Source organism: Canis lupus, chromosome 33, assembly GCF_003254725.2.
Source record: "Canis lupus dingo isolate Sandy chromosome 33, ASM325472v2, whole genome shotgun sequence".
Taxonomy (NCBI): domain Eukaryota; kingdom Metazoa; phylum Chordata; class Mammalia; order Carnivora; family Canidae; genus Canis; species Canis lupus.
The window spans coordinates 1,650,935-1,658,619 of record NC_064275.1 but is presented as its reverse complement, the minus strand read 5'-3'; the positions used below and the strand labels follow the sequence as shown (position 1 = coordinate 1,658,619).

The following is a 7,685-nucleotide window of genomic DNA, read 5'->3' as shown; positions in this document are numbered from 1 at the left end:
TCCCGGCTGGCCGGCCTGTTACACCACCTCCTCCGTAAATGCGGAACATACACTTTGCCCCATTTTCAGTTGGGACTTCTGCGGTTCTTCACACGCAGCTCGTAACCCCGACACCCCCCCCCCCCCCGCCTTCGTTGTCCGGGTTCGTTCTCTCAGCACGGCCTGTGGATTCGAGCCTTGATAATTTTGGGCGATGAAAACTTCTTCTAATTCTCCATTTTTCTCCGATTTTCACCTGAGTGTCTTCCTTGAGCAAAATTCTCACATTTGACGTGATTAGTCGGTCTGATGTTTGTATGTGGGAAGTCGTTTCTGACCAACATGCCCCCAAGCTGTTCCTCCGAGTTACCTGTGGTCAACACGATTTTCACACGGCGTCTGCGGGGCCCTCAGGTAGTTGGCGGCCCCGCTGGCGTGGGTGTGGGGGGAGATTGCTGTAGCCGGAATAGCCCCCCCCCCCGCAGTCCTGCGCGGAAATCCTAACCCCCGGGGATGGTTCTAGAACGTGAGGTGAGCGGCTGTGAGGTGGGGCCCTTCTGAGTGGGAGCGGAGGCTCCTCAGGAGACGCCCGTCACGCGGCGGGGGCGGCCGGCTTCCCGCGCTCCGCCGCCGCTGCAACCTCACGTCCCCGCCAACACGTAGGCCTCGGCCTGACGGCTTGACGGAGGCAACGCGCAGGCGCCAGGTGCGGACCCGTGACCCGTGACCCGTGACCCGGGGAAGCTGTGGAGCCCGCAGAGCGCCGAGCCCCCCTGCACAGACGCAAGCGGAGCCGCGCCGGGCCCGGCCTCACGCGCGAGCAGCACCCCCCCCCCCCGACCCAGAGCTTTGCCTGAGGGAACCGAGGGACCTGACTCCTGCAGGGTTTTACCCGCAGCGCAGCCGGGAGGCGACGCTTTCCGGGGCCGCCCGCCGTGGGGCGTCCAGCAGGCTGGAGAGCGACGCCCGGGAGTGCAGGGCGGCCCGGGGACGGCATCCCAGGGCCCGGGGCGCGGGAAGAGGGGCGCGGTCCCCCCAGGGCCTGGGGCGCGCGGGCTCTGCGCAGTCGCCGCTCAGCCGGGGACAGGGACGGGGGCGCGTGCGGCGGCGCTGGGAGGCGCCCCTCTGGAGGACGGGCGTGGGATTGAGAGGTTCGAATCCCGCCGCGCGCCACAGACTAAACAGGAAACTGGCACCGGGTGCCTGACGGTGCCCCGGGCAGGAGGGCGCCCCACGGCTGCAAAGCTGCCCGGGGGGGCGGGCACACCTGCCGGGTCCTGTGGGATTTGGGACCGTGAATCCCAGCCTCCGGCCAGAGAGAAAGCACAGCAGGGCCGTGGCGCCCAGCACGCCGGAGGCCTGGGCACAGGCAGGGAAAGGACAGGCACCTGGGGAGACCTGGGACCCCAGTGGGGAAATGGCTCACCTTTCCGTGAGGGCTCCCCGAGTGGCAGCAGGCTCCGGCTCCCTCCCCGGGCCAGGGGCCGCCGTGCCCCCCGGCAGGGGCCACCTCGGCTGCCGCCGCGCCCCGAGTGGAGGCTGCCGCTGCTCACACCAGCTCTGCGCCGGGTCCTGCAGGGACATTTTTGGTAGAGCCAGCCCGGCGACCTCTCCCCGGTGTCCAGCACGGTCCCCGCAGGCATCACGCCGCTCATCACACAGTGCTCCAAAGCATCGGCCTCAGTGGTGGCGGAAACAGGACCAGGTTTTCTGGGGGCGATGGGGGTGGGGGGGTGGTAATCAGGTTTAGAGGTTTGCGTTTACGTTTCCTTTCTTTTTCTGAATCAGGCTCCTTTTTTTCTTTTCTTTTCTTTTCTTTTCTTTTCTTTTCTTTTCTTTTCTTTCTTTTCTTTCTTTTCTTCTTTTCTTTCTTTCTTTCTTTCTTTCTTTCTTTCTTTCTTTCTTTTCTTTCTTTCTTTTCTTTCTTTTTCTTTTTCTTTGGAATTAGACTTAAAGTTTTTGTGTGTGTCTGTTTTGTTTTGTTCCTTTTCTCTTTTTTGGATCCCCCACCCCACCCCACCCCCCAACCGCTCCCAGGCTTATTTTAACAAACAAATCAAGACACACGTAGTTAAAGGTCCAAACAGGCCCCATTGCAAGCAATGAGGAAATCTGCAGAGGACTGACCTGTGGGAAAGAGCAGCCAAAACACGCCAACGGAGTGCACACAGCATGCACCCGAACACTCTCAGAGGCTCCAGGCCCTGGACAGTGTATGAGGCCTTCATAGTATACTATTACCCGGAGGAGCAGGAAACAGAACAAGCTTTCATAACACACACAAGACAGAAACTTACGCAAAATGACAAGATAGAGGTTCTTGCCAAAAGAAAGATCAAGAAGAAACTACAGCCAGGGATTTCTCAGAACATGTCAGCAATATATCTGAACAAGAATTTAGAACAGCAGCCGTAAGAATATTAGCTAGGCTTGAAGAAAGAGCAGAAGACGCCAGAGAAACCTTTGCTGCAGACATAAAAGGCCTAAGAACTAATCAGGCCAAAATTTTAAAAATGCTATAACTTAGATGTAAAACCAATTGGTTGTAATGCCAGCAAGGATGGAAGGAACAAAAGAATGAATAGGTGATATAGAAGATAAAATTATGGAAAATAATGAAGCTGAAAAGAAGAGGGAAGGAAAACCGTTAGATCCTGAATATAGACACAGGGAAGTCAGTGATTCCATAAAGTGCAATAATATCCACATCGTAGGGGTCCCAGAAGAAGAAAAGCAGAGAAAAAGGACCAGATGGTTTATTTAAATATATTATAACTGAGTATTTCGCTAATCTGAGGAAGGAAAACAGGCCTTCAGCTCCAAGAGGCTCTGAGAACTCACCTCAAAATCAACAAAACCAGGTCAACAGCAAGCATATCATAGTGAAATCTGCAAAATACAAAGATAAAGAGAGAATTCTGAAGGCAGCCAGGGGCAGAAGATCCTTAATCTACAAGTATAGACATATAAGGTCAGCAGCAGATATGTCCACAGAAACTTGACAGGCCAGAAAAAAGGTGGCATGATGTATTCCACATGCTAATGGGAAAAATATGCTGCCAAGAAGATTTAATTCAGCAAGGCTGTTGTTCGGATAGAAGGGGAGATAGAGTTTCCAAGACAAGCAAAAGCCAAAGGAGTTTGTGAACACTAGATGAGTTCAGCAAGAAATATTAAAGGGGACCCTTTGAGAGGGAAAGAGAGACCAAAAGCATCAAAAGCTAGAAATGCATAGAGACAATCTACAGGAATAGCAACTTTAATACGGGTAATACAATGACACTAAATTCATATCTATCAATAATTACTCTGAGTAAAAATGGACTAAAGGCTTCAAGCAAAAGACAAAGGATACCAGAATGGTTTTAAAAAACCAAAATTTGGAATGCCTGAGTAGCTCAGTTGTTAAGCATCTGCCTTGGCTCAGGTCGTGATCCCAGGGTCGTGGGATCGAGTTCCACATCAGGATTCCCCACAGGGAGCCTGCTTCTCCCTTTGCCTGTGTCTCTGCCTCTCTGTGTGTCTCTCATGAATAAATAAAATCTTTAAAAAGAAAACCAAGATTCATCAATATGCTTATAAGAGACTAATTTTAGACCCAAAGTCACCTCCAGATTGAAAGGGAGGAGGTGGAGAGCCATCTATCATGCTAATGGACATCAAAAGAATGCTGGAGTAGCCGTACTTCTATCAGACAAACTGGATTTAAACTAAAGACTGCAATAAAAGATGAAGAAGGGCACTATATCATAAAAAAGGGGTCCATCCAACGAGAAGATTCAACAATTGTAAATATTTATGCCCTGAACTTCGGAGCAGCAAAATATATAAATAATTTAATAACAAATTTAAAGAAACTCACTGATAATAATACAATAGCAGTAGGGAATTTTAACACCCCTCTCACAGCAATGAACAGATCATCTATGTAGAAGATCGATAAGGAAACAATGGCTTTGAATGTCACCGTGAACCAGGTGGACTTAACAGATATATTCAGAAGATTTCATACTAATGCAGCAGAATACACATTCTTCTCAAGCACACATGGAACATTGTCCAGAAGACTTCACAAATGAGGCCTCAACTAGTACAAACAAGATTGCGATCATACCATCGAGCTGGTTCTTGGAGAGAGTTAACAAGATTAATAAACCTCTACCTAGACTTATCAAAATGAAAAGAGAAAGGACCCAAATAAATAAAATCATGAATGAAAGAGGAGAGATCACAATCAACACCATGGAAATACAAACAATTATAAGAGAATATTATGAGCGATTATATGCCAACAAATTGGGCAATCTGCAAGAAATGGATAAATTTCTAGAAACATAAACTATCAAAACTGAAACAAGAAGAAATAGAAAATTTGAGCAGGGCCATAACCAGAAAATAAATTGAATTGGTAATCAAAACTCTCTTGACTAACAGGAGTCCAGGGCCAGGGGTCTTCCCGGGGGGATTCTACCAGACATTTAAAGAAGAATCAATGCCAATTCTTCTGAAACTTCTAAAAAATAGAAATGGAAAGAAAACTTCCAAACTCATTCTGTGAAGCCAGGATTTTCTTGATTCCAAAACCAGACGGAGACCCCACTAAAAATGAGGATTACAGGCCAATGTCCCTGATGAACATGCATGCAAAATTCTCAAGATACTAGCTAATCAAATCCAACAGTACATTAAAAGGATTATTCACCACAATCAAGTAGGATTTATTCCTGGACTTCAGGGGTGGTTCAGTGTCCACACATCAATCAACGTGATACACTGCATTTGTAAAAGAAATGTGAACCTTTCGGTAGATACAGGAAAAGCATTTGACAGAATAGAGCATCTTTCCTGATAAAAGCCATCAAGAAAGTAGGGATAGAAGGAACATATCTCAACATCACAAAGGCCATATACAAAAGGCCCACAGCTACTATTATCCTCAATGAGGGAAAACTGAGAGCTTGCCCCTACTGTCAGGAACACGACAGGGATGTCCACTCTCACCACTGTTGTTCAACACAAGTACTAGAAGTCCTCACCTCAGCAATTGGACAACAAAAGGAAATAAAAGGCCTCCACACTGGTAAGGAAGAAGTCTAACTTTCACTCTCTGCAGACGACATGATACTCTGTGCAGAAAACCCTGAAGACTGGATGAAGAAATTGCTAGACCTGATAGATGAATTCAGCAAAGTCACAGGATATAAAACCAATGTACAGAAATCTGTTGCATTTCTATATACCAATAATGAAGCAGTAGAAAGAGCAATCAAGGAATTGATCCCATTTACAATGACACCAAAAGCCATAAGACACTAGGCATAAACCTAACCAAAGAGGTAAAAGATGTGTATGTTGAAAGTATGGAACACTGATGAAACAAACTGAAGAGGACACAAAGAAATGGAAAAGCATCCCATGCTCATGGTTTGGAATGCAATCCCAATGAAAATAACACCAGCATTTTTCACAGAACTAGAACAAAACAAATAAATAAATAAATAAACAATTGTGTGGAAAAAAAAAAAAAGACCCTAAACCCTAAAGAGCCAAAGTAATTTTGAAAAAGAAAACCGGAGCCGGGGGCATCACAATGCCAGATTGTGGAAACTGTATTACAAAGCTGTGGTCATCAAGACAGTGTGGTATTGGCACAGAAACAGACACATAGATCAATGGAACGGAACAGAAAACCCAGAAATGGGCCCTCAACTCTATGGTCAACTAGTATTCGACAAAGCAGGAAAGACTATCCAATGGAAAAAGGACAGTCTCTTCAATAAATGGTGCTGGGAAAACTGGACAGCCACGTGCAGAAGAATGAGGCTGGACCACTTTCTTAAAGCATACACAAAACAAATTCAAAATGAATGAAAGACCTAAATGTGAGATAGGAAACCATTAAAATCTTAGAGAACACAGGCAGCAACCTCTTTGATCTTGGCTTTCACAACTTATTAGACATTTCACCAGAGGCAAGGGAAATAAAAGCAAAAGTGAGCTATCAGAATTTCATCAAGATAAAAAGCTTCTGCACAGCTGAGGAAATAATCAACAAAACTAAAAGACAACCTACAGAATAGGAGAAGATATTCGCAAATGAAATAGCTGATAAAGGGCTGGTAGATAAAGATCTATAAGAAACTTATCAAACTCAACACCCAAAACCAAATAACTCAGTCAAGAAATGAGCAGAAGACAAAAATAGACATCTTTCCAATGAAGACAACCAGAAGGCTAATAGACACATGAAAAGGTGCTCAACATCTCTCATCACCAAAGGAATACAAATTAAAACCATGCTGAGATATCACCGCACATCTGTCAAAATGGCTAAAATTAACAACAGAGGAAACAATAGGTGTTGGTGAGGATGTGGAGAAGGGGGAATCCTTTTATACTGTTGGTGGGAATGCAGGCTGGAGCAGCCACTGTGGAGAACAGTGTGGAGGGTCCTCAAAAAGGTAAAGATAGAGCTACCCTGCAACCCAGCAACTGCACTACTAGGGATTTACCCAAAGGATACAAAAGTACAGACTCAAAGGGGTACCTGCACCTCAGTGTTTACAGCAGCAACATCAACAATAGTCAAACTACGGAGAGAGCCCAAGTGTCCATAGACCGATGAATGGAGGAACCCCTGGATGACTCAGTAGTTGAGGGTCAGCCTTTGGCTCAGGGCATGATCCCAGGGTCCTGGAATCGAGCCTGCTTCTCCCTCCACCTGTGTCTCTGCCTCTCTCTCTGTCTCTCATGAAAAAATAAATAAAATCTTTAAAAAAAAGACTGATGAATGGATAAAGAAAAGGTTGTTTATATATACAATGGAATATTACTCAGACATCAAAAAAGAATGAAATCTTGCCATTTGTAATATGGATGGAGCTAGAGTGTATTATGCTAAGAGAAACAAGTCAGTCAGAGAAAGACAAGTAGTGTATTTTACTCATGTGGAATTTAAGAAAAAAAAACATGACCATTGAGGAAAGAAAGAAAAAACAAAATAAGATAAAAACAAAGAGAGGGCAGCCCAGTGGCTCAGCAGTTTAGTGCTGCCTTCAGCCCAGGGTGTGATCCTGGAGACCCGGGATCGAGTCCCCTGTCGGGCTCCCTGCATGGAGCCTGCTTCTCCTTCTACTTGTGTGTGTCTCTCTCTCTCTCTCTGTGTGTGTCTCTTATGAATAAATAAATAAAATCTTAAAAAAAAAAGAGAAGCAAATGATAAGAGATTCTTTTTTTTTTTTAAGTAGGCTGGAGCCGATTTCTGGACTTGAATTCACAACTGTGAGATTAAGACCTGAGCTGAGATCGAATGTCGGACATTTAAGTGGACTGAGCCACCTAGGTGCTTCAAGAGGCTCTTAATATTAGCAGAACAAACTGAGAGCTGCTGTAGGGAATGTGGGATGGGGATGGTCTAAATGGATGATGGGTGTTAAGGGGGCGCTTGTTGAGAAGAGCACTGGGTGTTGTATGTAAGTGATGAATCACTAAATTCTACTCCTGAAACCAGTACTACAACATATGTTAACTAACTTGAATTTAAATAAAAACTTGGAAAAAAAAAATAAAAGAGACACCAGAGAGCTCTTTGTCCCTTTCACTTTGTGAGGACACAATGAGAACATGACCAGCTATGAACTGGGATATGGCATCTCAGCAGTCCCTTGATTTTAGACTTCTCGGCCTCTGGAACTGTGAGAAATAAA

The 7,685-nt window shown here is 45.7% G+C and overlaps 1 long non-coding RNA gene across 1 annotated transcript; it reads left to right on the top strand.

The window, feature by feature from the left end:
- The first annotated feature begins 581 nt into the window (after window positions 1–581).
- On the top strand, window positions 582–7,685 carry LOC118353233 (uncharacterized). Its single transcript, XR_004811784.2, has 3 exons — window positions 582–685; window positions 1,558–1,684; window positions 7,224–7,685. It is a non-coding gene; the product is annotated as an uncharacterized LOC118353233 (long non-coding RNA).